This window comes from Garra rufa, chromosome 1 (assembly GCF_049309525.1).
Source record: "Garra rufa chromosome 1, GarRuf1.0, whole genome shotgun sequence".
NCBI lineage: Eukaryota > Metazoa > Chordata > Actinopteri > Cypriniformes > Cyprinidae > Garra > Garra rufa.
Window position 1 is genome coordinate 99,448,390 of NC_133361.1, and position 20,365 is coordinate 99,468,754.

General features: G+C 41.7%; 1 non-coding gene and 1 pseudogene across 1 annotated transcript; both read left to right on the top strand.

The window, feature by feature from the left end:
- LOC141322867 (uncharacterized) overlaps positions 1 to 20,365 on the top strand; it is a 677,976-nt pseudogene that overhangs the window by 170,503 nt on the left and 487,108 nt on the right.
- On the top strand, positions 19,418 to 19,490 carry trnar-acg (transfer RNA arginine (anticodon ACG)). Its single transcript has one exon. It is a non-coding gene; the product is annotated as a tRNA-Arg (tRNA).

Here is a 20,365-nt window from a genome sequence, read left to right on the forward strand (position 1 = left end):
CACGAGGTCCCCCAGTCGGTTGGCCAGTGGCGCTCCCTGCCACCTGTAAATCAAGGTTATTCTTGGTTATGACAGCCAATCACGTTCCAAGCTGCAACCAGGATTCGAAGTCAATGGCCAATCAGCGCTCGTATTGCAACCACGATTGTAACCAAGAATCATATTCTTTGGCCAATCAGCGCTCGTATCGCAACCACGATTGCAACCAAGAATCTCAGCGCGCCTGACCAATCAACGTCAAGGAACATCTTTATCGATTTATCTCCATCGACTTCTGATCAACATTTGCAAAGTAAGTTTTGTCTTTTGACAATACAAATATATATATAATTGTTATATATCAATAAACTGTCACTCAGACTAGCGAATAGATCAGGTGACAAATTAATAAGTATATCATTAGAAATCGTCATACATATAACGTTAGATAAGTTAACGTTTTAGGTTAGCCAACCTAGAAAAATATAAAGTAAACGTAACATAGCATTACGGTTTAATGCAGATTTGCTTTGATTCTCACATATTAATGCATTAACTAATTACAATCCAATAATATAGTGTACATTATGCGCTTCTACTGTAAGTTAACTTACATGTATTTTGATGCAAACGTAATGTTACGCTTTAGCAAGTACACTTTTGAATGCATGACCTTAACGTGAGGTTTCAAAGTCTTCATCAATAGTCTTCAAAACAAGTTCACACGGAATAAAAATCCCTTACGATAATTAACCATGGTTTTATTATTATAAAAGTGTCGTAACCATGTTTTGGCAGATTGACTTCAGTTTGTATAACCGCAGTTTTATATTTAACACAATGGGCAAACTATGGTATGCGTGACAAAATACACCTAGGGTTACAATGGTTTAAATACAGTAACAATGTGTTTTTGGTTTTATTTGTTGTAAAACCATTGTGTTTTTTATAAGGGATTTGTCTTCAATAGGAGATCACATAGAATAGACCAAACTTTCCCTTATCTACTACCCATTATTTGATAAATCCAAAAATAAAAAAAGTTGTATTTAATGACATAATAATTACTGAAAAACAATGGGATAATTCTATTATGTTAGCCAAAATTTTAAGGAAAAATAAACAAAGGTTTATATGAAATCATAAATCATTTTGATATTGTATTTTAAGACGATTTTACCAGGAAGAATTTAGAACAAAAAATAAATTAAATAAATACATTATATAGTAATCAAATAAATACAAATAATAATAAAAACTAATGTCAACATAAGTACAAAAAACAAGATATTTGTAATATTTTGTAAGATTGTATGAATAATTAAATTAACCATATGTATCTGTGTGTAAGTATATATATATATATATATATATATATATATATATATATATAATCATATTATAAATAACTGGAGTAATGTTAAATAAATAGCTGCATTGATTAATTTGTTATGCGTTTTATATATATATATATATATTTTCTTTCATTCAGATGGAACCTCGCTTCAGGAGACGGGCTGATGGCAGCCTGAATCTGACCGATACCATAGAAGCAGCCAAGGTGAAGGAGGCCAACAAGGGAAGGCCGTACGCAAGACCTCTCTCCCCGGATTTGGTGCTGGACAAAGCTAAAAAAAAAGCTTACGGCAGCTCAAAGGAGATCCCACTAACAGAAAGCACCTGCTGGGTTTCTTTGAAATCCAGTTTGGTGTATTTCGTGGGCAAACATTCAAGTGGGTGGCTGAAAATGCCCTGGGGTATGCTGCTTACCTGGTGTCAGCTATGAAGAGAGACCCCACAGGAGGCAGCAAAGACTCCCAAGAACATTCTCACAACAAGGAGAGTTTTAGGGAGTACATGGAGCTTTTTCCTTCTGGCAGAATTGCCATTGCCATGAAGGAAGAGCAATATGCTGGGAAAGCACCTCAGCATTCTGCCACCTCCACGCACGCTGCTGCCACCTCCACGCACGCTGCTGCCACCTCTCTCCGCTCCCTCTTGGTTGGGAAATTGCCTAGCAAGACCAACCTGACCAAGACTGTAGGAAGACTGGTTTCCCCCCTCAAAGTCACACCATGTAAGAAAATATTTATTTGTTTAACACTTTGGTTTGTGTTTAATTGTGTAGTATTTATTGCTGTTAAGTAGTTACGTTTATCTGTTTGTCCTGTTTTATTTTGTAGCTTTGGCCCAGGCACGTGTTCGGCCATCAGCCACCATCACCTGCCCAACTGTGTCCACTGAGGCAGCCACAGAGCCTTCGGCCACCGTCACCTGTCCATCTGTGTCCACTGAGATAGATGACAGCACACTGATGGCAGAGGCATCTAATTTTGAGGAGGCATATGTGGAGTGTACGTTTGTATCTATTTAAAATGTACCACAAAATATTCACTTTACCTTTACAGGGATAGTAAATGTAAGCAATGTGAATGTGGTTGTTTTGCATTTATTTATGTGTTTGTTTTTGTGTTTGTTTTTTTTCCAGCACAACGAGTCTGCCTTCCAGCTGGATGGCTACACACCCTGCCTGAAGTGGACCAGAGGTGGATGTCCAAGGCCCTGTTCAGGTGGACACAACAGGGGCATCCTGAGCTGGTCTTTAGCAGGGTGGACAAACTTTGGTGGTATCCACCACAGGTGCCACTGAAGACCAGTTATTCTCCTTCCTTGGAGAATTACTTTGGCCATCCCCTGCTGCTCTGGATGCCACGGAAACTGTGGCAAGTGAAGCTGATGTGTCCGCACCCAGACTGTCAAAAAGTCCTCCTTACATCAGCTGGCTTGCACCAAAAAATTAGGCAAGTGGTTGCTTTGGGTACCATGTACTTTGTGGCATCTGAGTACCTGGCCTGCCCAAGATGTAAGAGGAAAGTCATCAGCTGGAGTCATGATATCGTCTCCCAACTTGACGTTGGCCACAGGGTGCAGTTCCCCTGCATCCTTACATCAAAACTTGCATGTGACTTTGAGGTTGTAAGTTTGATGCGTCAGCGAGGACTGGGAAACAGCAGCAGCCAGATCCAGCGTAAGCTGCAGGAGCGTCATGCTGAAGTATGGTTGCAAAAGACAGTCACATACATGACAGATTGCAAAAGGATTGCCAGTGCGATCACATCGGGTCTGATCCTGCCTGTTACGTTTGAACCTGCTCCTTCCATGCCTTCTGTCCCTAAGCATCGGTGGCTGATGCAAGTGTACGCCCAAGATGTCCTGCAAAGGCTGGAGGAGATCAAGGCTGCCATAACTTCACAGTATGGTAGAATTCTAAAGATGGATTCCACTAAAAAAGTGGCCAGAAAACTGGCAGGACACAGTTACGGCACCGCAACCTGGGCAACGAATGTCGGCAATGAGCATGGACAGGTAATCATGTCCGTGCTCACAGCTAGTGAAGGATTTGGACTGGGACCAATGATTGAAGGCCTCATCAATCGCTACAGACAGGCTGGGGTGGCTCCTCCTGAAGTTCTGTATGTCGACCGAGACTGCTGTGGAAACACTCTTCTGAGGAGGATGTTCGAGGAGTGGGACCAGATGACCATTCGCTTAGACATATGGCACTTTATGAGAAGGTTTGCCGTGGGCTGCACGACTGATTCTCATCAGTTTTATGCCTCATTCATGAGTCGGCTCAGCCACTGCATTTTCATGTGGGACCAGGTGGACCTGACAGCCCTCAAGAAGGCAAAGCAGGCAGAGCTAGAGGCTGATCGAAAACCCTCATCTGAGGCTGATGTTCTGCGCTGTATTAGCCGCAATGAGCTTGCCCTGCATTGCAGACGAACCACCCGTGGGACCAAAGAGACCCAGACCATGATTGAGGGCCTTATTCAGGCCTTTGGTGGAGAGGCTGGCCGTGACACTCTGGGGGTCCCACTTATAAACACTGCCCGAATGACAGAGATCCTCAAGTCACAATGGAAGCATGTGGCTTGCATCCAGGATCCTCCAGGGGTACAGCTTTACCTGCAGACGGGCACTTTACTGAAGGGAGGGCACCGTCTGCCAACCTATCGCTGTGCAAGAGGATCAACATCCCTTGAATCATTTCACTTGCACCTGAATAGATTCATTCCAGGTAAATGCGTGTTTCAGCAAAATTATTAATAAGATTTGATTTGATTATACATCGAAATAATAATGAGAATTGCTATAACAGCTATTTGTGTATTTATATAATATTTGTGTGCTCTTTTTTGAATTTACAGGTACGCTGGCAAGTGATACCTTTTTCCAAGCGTATCTTTTGGATGGTCTTGCACGTTGGAATGAGGACCGGGCTGTGGCAGCAACCACTGATGAGCAGCAACCACATACTTACAATCATCTGCTCCGACATGCTGCCAATACGCTTGCAGAGGAGATTTGGGGCACGAAAATCATTCCTTATGTTGGGCCCAGAAAGTACACTGGTAGGTAACAATTTGTTGTTTATGTTGACAGTTGAATTAATGGATACACATACTATTTAGCCATTGAGTTATAGTATATATTTTGATTGTTACTATTTTAATATTTTAAAGGTGAGCTAATAGGAGTTGAGTATCTTTACCAGCAAACTGGTAAAGTCCTCCAAGATTACAGACTGGCCATTGAGGTGTCAGAGACAAGTGAGGTTGCTATGGAGGTGGAAGAAAGTTGTGGTGAGCTTGAGGAGATTCAGGACATTACTGTCCCGACTTTTGAGACAGAACGTTCACCTGCTGCATCTTCAGTGTCTGCAGCACCATGTCCAACCCCTCCAGCACCAAGCCCAATGTCATTGTCTGTGGTCCCGCCTTCACCAGACACGTCCGCTGTCACCAGCTCCATGACGTCTCTGTCTGTGGTCCCGCCTTCACCAGACATGTCCGCTGTCACCAGCTCCATGACGTCTCTGTCTGTGGTCCCGCCTTCACCAGCCACGTCCGCTGTCACCAGCTCCATGACGTCTCTGTCTGTGGTCCCACCTTCACCAGCCACGTCCACTGTCACCAGCTCCATGACGTCTCTGTCTGTGGTCCCGCCTTCACCAGACATGTCCGCTGTCACCAGCTCCATGACGTCTCTGTCTGGAATCTCTGTTGCAGAAGAGGTCACTTCACATGATGTAAGGGCCCAGTATATTTTTTTAATGTACATTTAGATGTGTGTCAACAAAATCTGGGTTATGTTTGCAGATCTTTCATTGGTGCTATCAAACTGTCCTAAACTAACTTTCATTTTAGGATTCTGTGGGACCTGATAATATTGAGGGCTATGGAGCTGTGCAGGACTTGGCAGAGTTTTTGGTTAGCCTAATGGTGCGTTCACACCGGACACGACTTGCGCAGAAAAAACGCGCTATTTGCGCGTAGTTGAACGCTTGAACATTTGAGTTTACTCGCGCCATTCGCGTGGTAAAATTCGCGTCATTCGCGCGTGACATTTTCTTCACAACAGACGCGAATTCGCGTCAAGGGAGGGGCTTCTGCCACTCGTCAGCGGGAAAGTAGTTGTAAAATAGGTGAATGAGCTCAATTTGCCAGCTTTAGCTTGCTTGTAGTCTCAATATGTATGTATATGTAGGTCAAATTGAGTAAAGAGCGTTTTTTAAAACTAACCAGATTGTCCGACCTCTTCACTCACTTTATTCCTAGCAAGATCCCTTTTATTCCTGTTTCTACAAAAATCCAAAGATGTATCGTACAGCTCCGAGGAACCACAGACAGCAACGGTGATTTTGTCCGCCATTGTTGTTTCGGATTTCTGCCTCCGTCACTACTAGAGCAAGCTCCTGATTGGTTACCGCGGCGCGGAATTCCGCCGAAGTTCAGATTTTTGAACTCGCGCGTTTCGCGCGATTCGCGCGAATGGCGCGGCAATCGCTTGAAACGCTCATGCGCGCCGCGCCATTCGCGCTATTCGCGCGTTTCGCGCCGCCTCATTCGCGCGTTTCGCGCCGCAGGATGGCTATTCGCGTCTTTGCATTGACTTAACATGTAAATCACTCGCGCTTGCCGCTTCATTCGCGTCCGGTGTGAACGCACCTTAAGAGACCACCGTCTGGCCTTGACTGGAGAGGAGTGTGCCAAGATCATAACTCTTTGGCAGGCATTAGGAGAATATGACAAAAAGAGGACTATTTACCCACCACGTTACCAATCTACCCTTAAACAGGGACGATTCAGGGCCACGAAAACAATTGTGGCACCAGGTGTGGAGAGCACCAAAAGGTATGTTAAAGGATTTCTAGTAAAATAAGTAAAACCTCACGCCTCGTGTCTAGCTTATCTTCCTGCAGCTTATTAAGTTCAAACTTAGCCTAGTTATAACATAAATTAAAAGTGATTTATGTGTAATGCTGACTTTTGTTATGTTGCTAGGTAGGTATGTTGCTATGAACAGTTCCAACCACACAATGCACTATTTTATTTAGCAGAAGCAAGCATATTTAATGTCTTAAATTTAAATATCTTTAATATAAACATATCGAGACAACACAAAGTAAAACAGACAGAATAGAACAGTGAAAATAAAACAGAGTAAGGATCGCTCATTAAAAACAGTTTTTCATTAATATGTATTCTGATGTATTTTGCAGGTGTTTCGTTGGCGCTCATAGTCCTGCACAGTGGCCTGACTGCAATCGAGTGGTGGAGGCCATCTTCACAAAGCTCTGCATGCTCTACCCAAATGCAGTGCGCTGTGAAGGAGTGAGGGTGTCCCGCTTCACAATGGTGGCACGTGCATACAAGCACATCCGAGAGTGCATCCTCACCAATGCTAAGGTGATGAGCGAGACCACCATCCAGCTCCCAGAAGTGAACGCTGCAACAGTCACACAATGGTAAGTAAATTAGCATTGTTACCTACTGTAAGCCTAAAATTCAAAGCAGTTAATTGACATGGCTGACCAAACCTTGGTTGTTAAATGTTTCTCCCAGGTTCAGCAGGCGTTGCAGGTCGCATGAACAGGAGATTTTGAAACAGGGTATCCAAGCCTCAGACGCACCAATGGCAGGACCTGAGAATCTTCCTGCGGCTATGCAGAAAGGACCGGCACTTTTTTCAGGCAGTTTGGCTGAGCCTCACCTTTTTGTCTTGCCACCAAACACTGCTGGAGAGGCAAAACTGAAGAGGATGTCACAACCTCAGGCCATCACACAAGCTCCGCCATCACATCAAGGACTCCCTGTCAATGCACCACCCCGCTCTCTTCCTTTCATTTTGCCATCAGTTCCGCTTCCTACGGTGATAGCTGCAAATGCACCAGCCTCTACAGTGCCTGGTGCCTCACAGGTGATGTTCTTCAACATCCCTTTACCTTCAGCTATACCACCATCAGCTCAGGCACAGACAAGTCAAGCTGTTCCTTACTCCACTCAGCAATATAGGAAGAGAAAACAGGAGAGGGAGCAGACCGGAGTCATCACTAGAAAATATGTGAGGAAGACTGATATTATACTTTGCAAAAAGTGTAACAAAGAGAGAAAGCCACCATCACATGTTCAGTACTTTGGCAACTGGTACTGCGAAGAGTCTGAGACTCAACCATATGATGAATGGAGGGCTGTGCTAAAGGAACGAGGCTATGGGAAAAAGAAACCAGGAAATGACCCTCCAGCTTCTTAAAATAGCTCTTTAGCATTTTATTTTTGTTTATTTGGTTAATGTTTGCCTTATTTTGCGTTTTTGTAATTGATTTGGCTTCTTTTTTTTTTAAAAATTCTTCACTTGTTTTCTTTACTGCATGCTTCTGTTGAGAAATATAACATTTAAGGTAAATGTTTGTTATATTTATGTAATGGTAAGTTTACTTTGTTATTTTATTTATTTATATCTTGTGTGTTTTTACTGTTGTTGTTTTTGGCTGATGTGTCAGAATTGCACTACTGTGTTTGTTTTGGTTTATTATTTATTATTTCCTCGATTGAAGTAAATGTTTGTTTTGTTTTACTATTTATTATTTTTACTACTGAGTGAAATTATTTAAGTTATTTTGCTGTACTGTTTATTATTATTTTCACTGTGGAGGTACATGTTTATTTTTTGTTTACTATTTATTATAATTTTTACTACTGTGATAAACATTTGTTTTGGTATTTAACCATTTATTATTTTAAACTGATGTCTCAAAATTGCACTTTCCATTTTAAACGTTTTATTGACTTTAAAATCTATAATTAAAAAGGCTTGCCCTCACATTTTTGTCATTGTGCCTATTTGTGTGCTCAAAATAATGAATCTGTAAAAACACAATTTAAAAAAAGCATTTCATAACTTTATATAAATGTAAAGGCCTGCTCAAAATAAAAAAGGGGCAGGCAGAATAAAGCATTTATAAAAATATAAATACGTAAAATGTTAGAATAACTAGAATATCTAATATAATTAGAGAATTTATATAATAATTTATATATGTTTTCTATACTGTAAAAAAGGTGTCAAATAGGACTGTGTTATTTATATTTGTATAACATAAATATATAATAATATACAAATATCAATAATATTTATATTAATTATATTAATACTAAAACAGTTAAAGAATAAAGTAAAAGTAAATTATTCATTTAAAAAATGTTTATTATTCATTAGCAATTTAGTTTCTGAACTGAACAAAATGTGTCGATTAGGCCATTAAATATTTAAGGGGGGGCGGGGGGGGGAGCGTTGACATACGTGTGCTCCAGCGGCATCAAACAGTCACATTTCACAGATTCCATATCTGGTCTGAGCGGGCCGCGAACCTCTTCTTCCTTGCTTCTTCATGGTTCCTTTACCACGACGCATGCGCGCCGGCCTTGGCGCAATGGATAACGCGTCTGACTACGGATCAGAAGATTCTAGGTTCGACTCCTGGCTGGCTCGCGCTACACTTTTTGCGTAATGCAGTTTGGTTTTGATGTCACGGCCTTGCCGAATTGTTGCCCTATTCCTACTTGGCATCCAGGCTTTGAGAAAAAGTTGGACACGAAATGAAATCCGAACTAGCCGTTAATCAGCAACTTATCCGTTTAAAACCGCGTCTCAGTTTCATTGCTAATCTCATGATTTTTTCATTTCTGTACCTTGACAGACCGGCGATAGGCTGTTTTTCCTTGAGATAACGGTTACAATGCAAGACCACGCTTGTCTTTTCGAATGCGTGGCGTGACTATTTTTGGAATCTTTTTTTTTACCCGGACAAGGCTTCCACTGACCAGTTCCAATATGGTCTAGCGGTCAGGATTTTTGGTTTTCACCCAGGCGGCCCGGGTTCGGGAAGGCGGGTATGGGAAGGCGGGTTCTTCTTGGCTTCCCACTTCGAACGGGCCGCACGTCTTCCTGCGTCGAAGGCCGTTTTTTGGCCAGCAGTCGAGCTGCAGAAACCTAATAGGCAGAGGTTGTGACCCCACAGACGCGTGCCTTCGATAGCTCAGCTGGTAGAGCGGAGGACTGTAGGTGAAGCGTTGGCAATCTTCTTCTGAAAGCGCCCAGCAGAGCTTGATTTCACAGTCCGCCGTTGGGGGGGAGGGGGGCAAAAGACAGTTCCCTGACCGGGAATCGAACCCGGGCCGCGGCGGTGAGAGCGCCGAATCCTAACCACCAGGGAAGGGCTGACCTGGTGCTGGCCTGCTAATAGCACGAGAACAAGCAGACAGCAATACAGGCTTCTGTCACGTCGAAAACCAACAAGTCGGGCGCAAGCACGAGGTCCCCAAGTCGGTGGGCCAGTGGCGCTTATAGCAACTTGTCAGACGAGCTTATTTCTGGTAGTGACATCCACAAATGAGCCAATCACTGTGTGTAGCGCTTCGGGAATTCTACCAAGAATCGACCAATGAGAGAAATGCCTGTCATTACATTATTGGCCAATCAAACGAAAGACTCTAACTAAGGCCCGCGCAGCTTTGTTGACCAATCAGATGATGATGTACACTTATCGATCTATTGTTTGGTACACTTGTGAACGCCGTTGAAACTGAGGTAAATGTATATACATTTATGTCTCATTTCGTTATGAAAATGTTCATTATTCCTTCGCGATTCGTTTGAACATGTTTTTGGTATGTTTGTGGTTCTATGTGTTATGTGCTCGCTAATGTTAATTATTTAAAAATAACTATATTGTTTTTTGTATGTTACAGTATTTAAGTTAATTGTTTATATTGTTTATATATACACACACACAAATCTATATCTATATATCTATATATCTATATATATATATATATATATATATATATACATACATACATAGGTCTTTAATATTTTTATAAGAGTCATGACGTAAAAAATGTCAATAAAAAAGACTTCAAGTTAAAGTTAAAGTTTCATGATAAAGACTAAACATCAAGAGACAGGGTTTTTTAAAATATACAAATACACTAGGCAGTACATTAAGCATATATTAATGTTTATTTTAAAGGCCTATTATATATATATATATATATATATATATATGTATATATATGTATGTATGTATGTGTATATGCATGTATATGAGACTTATATATACTATTATATATATCTATATGTGTGTGAGTGTGTGTGTTTATTTATTTATTTTATAGAATGGAGCCTAAATTTAGGAAGAAGCTGGAAGGGGGTCTGAACATGTGCGACTCCTTGGTTGCTCTTAAGAAGAAGGAGGAAAATAAGAAAAAACCTTGGTCTCGGGCTCTTTCCCCAGATAAGGTGTTGGAGGCTGCTAGACGAGCTGTATTGCGCCAGGGTGAAGACCCGAGCAATAAAAAATATGTTCTAGGGGAACATGAAATGCAGTTTGGTGTGTTCAAAGGCCAGACATTTAAGTGGGTTGTTGAAAATGCCCTCGGTTACGCTGGATATTTGGTGGCAAGTATGAAGAGGGAATCATCACATGTTAAAGACTCCAAAAATCACCACGCTAATAAAGCAGCCTTTGTAGAGTACATGGAACGTTTCCCAGAGGGCCGTGAGGCCATTCATATCAAAACTGAAAACACGGGTTGTCCAAGCTCCCAGCATACATCCCAGCAGAAGTCTCTCAGTGCCCCACAGTCCTTACCTTCAGTTTCCTCTGTTCGTTCTCTTCTGATTGGCAAAACACGCCATCCACAGAGCATTGACAAAGTGGTAAAAAAAATGGTAATGCCACCAGTAGCCAAACCTGGTAAGCAGTCTTTATATACATTAATGCATTTTTCTTGATCTGACAGTGCTTATTAGCACAGTAAAGTAAAATTAATGTAAAATTTGTTTAGATTCGTGTTTGTTTTATTGCAGAAAGGCTGCATTTATTGTATTTAATGCAGAAAATGAAGAATCCGCACACCAAAACGAAATGCAAAAAAATGCAAATTTTTTTAACATAGTAAAACAGTAACAGTGTGAAACATTTTTCACAACTTAAAAGAACTGTTTTCTGTTCATTTGAATGTTTTTTTTTTATTTGACACAGTGAATTTTTGTACAGTGAATATTTGTTGTATTTGTATTCTTCAGCTTTGATTGGAAGATCTGCAAAGACACTGCAGCCTACTGCGCCAGTGGCTGTAGAATCTCCTAGTATGGCCTCATTTGGGCCATCTGAGCAGGATGACCATGAACTGCTTGCCCAGGCAGACTTGCTGGAATCTCAGGTGTCCAGTAAGTCCCTGAACATCTAAAAGCTTTTTGGTTTATTTTGTAAGGTTATGTATGACATGGTTTTTCTGTTAATTTTGCTAAGGAAAACAAATTTGCCTTCCTGTCGGCTGGACTCACACATTGCCACCTGCGGATCAGCACTGGATATCGAAGGTTTTGTTTAAGTATTCATCTCACAACCAACCAGAAATGGACTTCACCAGAGTGGACAGGATGTGGTGGTACCCTCCACAGCCCCCTTTTGCAGTTACAGGAGTACCAGGGACAGAGCGCTACTTTGGCCACCCCTTCTTTCTCTGGATGCCAAGAAAGCTATGGAGAGTCAAGTTAACCTGTCCACATTCAGACTGTGTGAAGGAGGAACTCACATCGGCAGGACTGCACCAGAAAATCAGACAGGTAGTTGATGTTAAAACATCTTACTTCATGGCATCTGAGTATCTGTCATGTAGAAAATGCAAAAGGAAGGTGATCAGCTGGAGCTTTGACATCGTATCACAGCTTGACATTAGTCATAGGCTTCAATTTCCCTGCATTCTTACCTCAAAACTGGCATGTGACATGGCAGTGGTCCGTCTTCTACGTCAGAGAGGCCTGGGAAACAGCAGCAGTCAAGTGCAGAAGCAGCTAGAGGAGCAACATTCTGAGATCTGGATGCAGAAGGTCATGCAGTATCTTACAGATTGCCAGAGCTTTCGCAAAGCGGTCACTGCAGGTCTTGTGAGTCCCTTGTTTTTTGAAAAACCACCTGCAATGCTCCCTGTACCCAAGCACCGGTGGTTGATGCAGGTGTATGCTCAGGATGTCCTTCAAAGACTGGATGAGATTAAAGCTAGTATAACCTCACAGTTTGGACGACTTCTGAAAATGGATTCCACCAAGAAGGTTGCACGCAAGCTTGCTGGTCACAGTGCTGGAACAGCCACCTGGGTCACAAATGTTGGAAATGAATATGGCCAGGTCATCATGACGGTTCTTACAGCTAGTGAAGGCTTTGGATTGGCGCCCATGGTTACTGGCATCATTAAAAGGTACAAGGATGCTGCAGTGCCTCCACCTGAACTGCTGTATGTTGACAGAGACTGCTGTGGGGGTACTTACCTCAGAAAAATATTTGAGGAATGGAAGGACATGGAAATCAAACTGGACATCTGGCATTTCATGAGAAGGATTTCTGTAGGATGCACAACAGATTCTCATCAGCTCTATTCAGTGTTCATGGCCAACCTCAGCCGCTGTATTTTCTCCTGGGATCAGGAGGATATGGACAGGCTTATTAGGGCAAAGCGTGCAGAGTTAGAGGCTCAGATGATGCAACCTTCAGATGCTGATGTTCTGCGTCGTCTTAGTAAGAGTGAACTGGCCCTACACTGTAAAAGAACAACACGTGGCACAAGGGAGACTGTAGATCTCATCTCCCAGCTGATCAAGTCCTTTGAAGGGGAGAGGGGACGTGACACTTTGGGTGTGCCTCTCATCAATTCTGCTCGAATGACTGAGATATGGAAGTCTCAGAGGAAGCATATAGCCTGCATTCAGGATCCCTCTGGTTTTCAGCTCTATGTGCAGACAGGAACCCTGACAAAGGGAGGGCACACTCTGCCAACTTATAGGTGTGCAAGAGGTTCAACTTCTTTAGAATCATTCCACCTTCATTTAAACAGGTTCATTCCAGGTAAAGTAACTGTCGTGTAAGTCTTTTGAATTAAATGTATTATGTTTGTACCATAATTTTTTGTAATGCAAATTTAAATTTTAGGGACGCTGGCCAGTGATACATTTTTCCAGGCCTACCTGTTGGATGGCTTAGCCAGGTGGAATGAAGACAGAGCAGATGCTGCAACCTCTCAGGGCAAGCAGGGGCACCATTCATACAGTGGCCTCCTTCGTCATGCTACTAATGTGCTGGGAGAAGATGTTCTTGGACAGAAGCTGGTGCCATTTACTACTCCACATCAGTATACTGGTACATTCATTGCAGCTGTCTGTCAAAGTTAACTGAGCATTAGTCTTTATTATACTGTATTATGAAAGTTGTGAAAAATTGTTAAAGGGTTACTCCACCCCAGAATGAAAATTTTTCTATTAATCACTTACCCTCATGTTGTTCCAAACCTGTAAAAGCTTTGTTCTTCTTGTGAACACAAATTAAGATACTTTTGATGTATTCTGACAGCTTTGTGACAGCGTGGCGCAGCAGATACTCTCCGAAATTGTGCTAGGGTGATGCGGAGGGGACGAATTACTGAATAAAGTTGTTATTTTGTTTTCTTTGCATACAAAAAGTATTCTCATAGCTTCGGAAGATTATGGTTGAACCCCTGATGTCACATGGATTATTTTACCAGTGTCCTTGCTACTTTTTTGGACGTTGATTGTGCTAATTACGTTGCTGTCTATGGGAGGGTCAGAGAGCTGTCAGAATGCATCAAAAATATCTTAATTTGTGTTCCGAAGACGAACAAAGCATTTATGGGTTTGGAACGACATTGGGGTTAGTGATTAATAATAAAAAAAAAATATTTTAGAGTGGAGTAACCCCTTTAACTGTTAATTTGTGGTTTACTGATAAAATCTTTTTTTATTTCTTTTGTTGTGTGTTAGGTGAACCAATTGGAGTTGAATATCTGTACCAGCAGACTGGTGAGGTTGCAAAGGTCTACAAGTCTGCAATTCAGGAACTTGAGACTGCTGATGTGTGTGTTGCAGAAGATGAGAGCTATGTGGAACCTGTGGACATTGATGACTTAACTCTCTCTACATTTGATGAAGAAGAGCCTTCTCGTGAGTTGCCCCCTACATCCTGTGCAGTACCCTCAGAGAATCCACATGTCTTGCCCTCTGCGCCGTCAGTGGTTCCCCGTGTGTTGTCCTCTGCACCATCTACAGTGCCCTCAGAGAATCCACATGTCTTGCCCTCTGCGCCGTCAGTGGTTCCCCGTGTGTTGTCCTCTGCACCATCTACAGTGCCCTCAGAGAATCCACATGTCTTGCCCTCTGCGCCGTCAGTGGTTCCCCGTGTGTTGTCCTCTGCACCATCTACAGTGCCCTCAGAGAATCCACATGTCTTGCCCTCTGCGCCGTCAGTGGTTCCCCGTGTGTTGTCCTCTGCACCATCTACAGTGCCCTCAGAGAATCCACATGTCTTGTCCTCTGCACCTTCTGCAGTCACCTCACCTTTTGGTCCCTCGCAAACTCCACCCACCGCACAGTCTGCTGCGGCTTTACAACGGACACAAAGAAACATGTCTAGTGAAGTGTCTTCCTCTGCAATGCAATCTGCTTTTCCTGATGTAAGAATCCAGGTTTTTCATACATTTTATGTTGGTACTGGGTAGTTTAAACAGAAATAGAATTGTCTGTTTGATTTTTTTTCTTTATTTTATCTTTACCTTTATATTTATTAATTCCATGTATATACATTGTTTGTGTCTATATACACAAACAATTTTTTGAAAAAAAAAAAGCCTTCTTATGCTTAGTAAGGCTGAACTTATTTAGGAATGGTAATATTATTATTTTTACCATTTTAAATAACATATTGAACATATTTTTAAGTTAAGATTTAAGATTTTAAAGTAATTAATTCCTGGGTTGACAAAATTTAATTTTCAGCAGCTGTTGCTACAGTCTTCTGTGTCCCATAATTCACATGATCTTACGTTTTATTTTATTATGTAGGAATCTGTTGGACCTGACAACATTGAAGGCTTCAGTGCAGTCCAGAAGTTAGCTGAGATGTTGGTTGGACTCAGGGACCACAGTCTCGCCTTGACAAGAGAGGAATCTGCAAAAATTATTAGTTTTTGGCAAGGGTTGGCAGATTATGACAAAGAAAGGATTGTTTACTCAGCACACCACCAGTCCTCCCTCAACAAAGGGCGGTTTAGGGCAACCAAAAAAATTGTGGCACCAGGAGTGGAGAGTACTAGAAGGTAAGATCTTGAATAGTATGATTACAGTTGTGCTCGTAAATGTGCATACTTCTTGCACAAAGTGCAAAATATTTTTTAATTTTAACAAAATAAGAGGACTCTTGAAAATTGCATGTTATTTTATGTAGTACTACCCTGAATAAGCAATTTCACATAACTAATGTTTGTGTGTAATCCACAAGACAAAATAATAACTGAATTAATAATATATAAAAATGACCCCATTCAAATACCCTAGAATCTTAATACTGTGTGTTGTTTCTTAGATGATCCATGACTGTTTTATGTTTTGTCATAGTTGCTTGTGAGAACTGCAATCTGTTTTCATTCTCTCACATTTTCAGGTGTTTTGTTGGAGCAAGCAGTCCTGCCCAGTGGCCTGACTGCAACAGAATTGTTGAGGCAGTTTTTGTGAAACTCTGTGCTCTCTATCCTAACCCTGTTCGTCAAGGAGGGGTTAAAATCTCTCGATTTAATGTAATTGTACGTGCCTACAAGCATATCAGAGAGTGCATCCTGAGTAATGCTGAAGTGATGCAGCAGACCACTCTCCAATTACCTGAGGTCAATTCAGCTACACTTACACAATGGTGAGTGATTTCTGCACTTAAAATTCATATGGGTTTGTGTTAAAACTTCTTATCAAAACTATTTATGATAACATTTGTCATTTCTAGGTACAGCAGACGTACAAAATCTAATGAGAGGGAAATTTTGACACAAGGAATCCATACACCAGTTGCACCTATGACAGCACCAGACAGACTTCCACCAGCACTACAGAAAGGACAGAGTCTGCACTGTGGGAGTAATGATAGGCCTTTTGTTTTCAACTTGCCTCCAAACACAGCCGGAATGGCCAAAACAAGATCTGGGCCGCAAATACCTGAAATAATACTGCCACCACCACCACCACCACCACCTGCACCGACCTTGCTTGCTGAAGCAGGGCAGTCATCTAGACTTCCGCCAGTTATCCTTCCTGCTTCTGCTGCTATACAGCCTATAATGTTTATTTTAGTACCACAGGGACAAACTGTGACACTGCCAGCAGCACCGTCAACACCACAGCCTTCTGTACCATACACCACAGAGTACTACAGGAAGAAGAAGCAGGAAAGGGAGCAGATGGGCCTGAAGTCAAGGAAATATGTGCGGAAGACTGAAGTAATACTGTGCAAAAAGTGTAACAAGGAGAGGAAACCACCATCTCATCTCCAGTATTTTGGCAATTGGTACTGTCAGGAGACACTGAACCATTTACAGAGTGGAGGGCAGCACTGCAAACTCAAGGATATGGAAAAAAGAGACCACTTAGTGGGGGGAATTGAAAGGACGAAGACCTTTCACACAGAAGACTAAATAAATTGCATTACACTATTTGCACTAATTAGCTGATGTAATTATATTATATTATATTATATTATATTATATTATATTATATGATTATATTATTATATTATATGTATGCACATTATTATCCTCCCTTATATTACCACTAAAGAAATTTTAATTTATTTTATTTTATTATTTATTTTATTTTTATTACTATTGTTGTTGTTCTTGTTAAAATAGTAGATACCATGACAGAATTGCACTGTGGTCATGTTTATTTTGGTTTGTTATTGATTGATTTATACATTTTATTTATATATTTTTATTTATTTTTCTGTTTTTATTAATTTATTTTATTATTATTATTTTATTTATTTTTATTACTATTGTTGTTGTTATTAATAGTGGATTTCATGACAGAATTGCACCGTTTTAATGTTTATTTTGGTTTGTTATTGATTGATTTATTCATTTTATTTATGTATTTTTTTATGTATGTTTTTATTAATTTATTTTATTTTATTATTTTATTTATTTTTATTACTATTGTTGTTGTTATTAATAGTGGATTTCATGACAGAATTGCACCGTTTTAATGTTTATTTTGGTTTGTTATTGATTGATTTATTCATTTTATTTATGTATTTTTTTATGTATGTTTTTATTAATTTATTTTATTATTATTATTATTTTATTTATTTTTATTACTATTGTTGTTGTTATTAATAGTGGATGCCATGACAGAATTGCACTGTGGTCATGTTTATTTTGGTTTGTTATTGATTGATTTATATATTTTATTTATATATTTTAATTTATTTACAATATGTGCACCTTTTTTTTTACAGTATTAAAAAAAGTAATCATTAAAATGTATCATTTTTCAGCAAGAGCTGGATGCCTTTTGTTTTTATTAATGCTTGAACAGATAATACAAAAAGAACATAGCCAAGGGATCACATACAAATCCATAAAATAATGACCACTAATTTTAAATTTATGACAAACACAAACATATACACATTAACAGTAAATAAACATTGATACAAAAAAAAGAATTTGCATGACAATACAATGATATTGCAAAGAAATTGAAACAAACACATACAGGGAAAGCATCTACATACACAGGTTTTCTTTAAATAACTATAATATTTCAGGAATCTTAGGTTTTGTTTTGTTTTTTTTAAGGTGAAATGATTTTGTGAATGAAAAACTTACCATATAAAATAAAAAAGTTTATTTTAAGAATTATTAAAATAAAAAAATAATATATTTTAAGAGCTGGATGCCTTTGCCCATATAAGGGATTTCCTAAAGCGTCACAAGTGAGTACTTCTACGAATCCGTTTTGGACTCTCTGCCACAGAGCGCCCTCCGGCGTCCGGTATGAACGAGGCATACATAACGTGAGAGTGTTTAAGTAGGAGAGTGTCCAAATTAAAGTCCGGGGGGCAGGGGATTTACGTTTGATTAAAGGTTAAAGTGTGGGTGATGACACACATGTGCACCAGCAGCGTCAAACAGACACATTCCACGAATTCCGTCACTGGTCGAAGCGGGTCGCGAACTCGCGTCGCTGCGCCTCTTCTGGTAGCTCTACCACGACTAACAAGCGCCGTCCTTGGCGCAATGGATAACGTGTCTGACGACGGATCAGAAGATTCTAGATTCGACTCCTGGCTGGCTCGCGCTACGCTTTATGCGTAATGCAGTTTGGTTTTGATGTCACGGGCTTACCGAATTGTTGCCCCATTCCTACGTCACCCAGGCTTTGAGAAAAACTTGGACACAAAATGAAATCCGAACTAGCCAATAATCAGCAACTTATCCGGTTAAAACCGCGACTCAGTTTCATTGCTAATCTTTTTTCATTTCGGTACCTTGACAGACCGGCGATAGGCTGTTTTTCCTTGAGATAACGGTTACAATGCAAGACCACGCTTGTCTTTTCGAATGCGTGGCGTGACTATTTTTGGAATCTTTTTTTTACCCGGATAAGGCTTTCGCTGACCAGTTCCAATATGGTCTAGGGGTCAGGATTCCTGGTTTTCACCTAGGCGGCCGGGGTTCGAGTCCCGGTATGGGAAGGCGGGCTCCTCTTTGCTTCCCTCTTCGAAGGGGCCGCACGTCTTCCTGCGTCAAAGGCCGTTTTTTGGCCAGCAGTCGAGCTGCAGAAACCTAATAGGCAGAGGTTGTGACCGCACAGACCCGTGCCTTCGATAGCTCAGCTGGTAGAGCGGAGGACTGTAGGTGAAGCGTTGGCAATCCTTAGGTCGCTGGTTCGACTCTGGCTCGAAGGAGGTTGTTTTTTCATGTGCCCACCTTTTTTGGGGGGGCCGGCCTTCTGAAAGCGCCCAGCAGAGCTTGATTTCACAGTCCGCCGTTGGGGGGGAGGGGGGCAAAAGACAGTTCCCTGACCGGGAATCGAACCCGGGCCGCGGCGGTGAGAGCGCCGAATCCTAACCACCAGGGAAGGGCTGACCTGGTGCTGGCCTGCTAATAGCACGAGAACAAGCAGACAGCAATACAGGCTTCTGTCACGTCGAAAACCAACAAGTCGGGCGCAAGCACAAGGTTCCCCAGTCGGTGGGCCAGAGGCGCAATGGATAACGCGTCTGACTACGGATCAGAAGATTCTAGGTTCGACTCCTGGCTGGCTCGCGCTACACTTTTTGCGTAATGCAGTTTGGTTTTGATGTCACGGCCTTGCCGAATTGTTGCCCTATTCCTACTTGCCATCCAGGCTTTGAGAAAAAGTTGGACACGAAATGAAATCCGAACTAGCCGTTAATCAGCAACTTATCCGTTTAAAACCGCGTCTCAGTTTCATTGCTAATCTCATGATTTTTTCATTTCTGTACCTTGACAGACCGGCGATAGGCTGTTTTTCCTTGAGATAACGGTTACAATGCAAGACCACGCTTGTCTTTTCGAATGCGTGGCGTGACTATTTTTGGAATCTTTTTTTTTACCCTGACAAGGCTTCCACTAACCACTTCCAATATGGTCTAGCGGTCAGGATTCTTGGTTTTCACCCAGGCGGCCCGGGTTCGGGAAGGCGGGTATGGGAAGGCGGGTTCTTCTTGGCTTCCCACTTCGAACGGGCCGCACGTCTTCCTGCGTCGAAGGCCGTTTTTTGGCCAGCAGTCGAGCTGCAGAAACCTAATAGGCAGAGGTTGTGACCCCACAGACGCGTGCCTTCGATAGCTCAGCTGGTAGAGCGGAGGACTGTAGGTGAAGCGTTGGCAATCTTTAGGTCGCTGGTTCGACTCCGGTTCGAAGGAGGTTGTTTTTTCATGTGCCCACCTTTTTTGGGGGGGCCGGCCTTCTGAAAGCGCCCAGCAGAGCTTGATTTCACAGTCCGCCGTTGGGGGGGGCAAAAGAGAGTTCACTGACCGGGAATCGAACCCGGGCCGCGGCGGTGAGAGCGCCGAATCCTAACCACTAGACCACCAGGGAAGGGCTGATCTGGTGCTGGCCTGCTAATAGCACGAGAACAAGCAGACAGCAATACAGGCTTCTGTCATGTCGAAAAC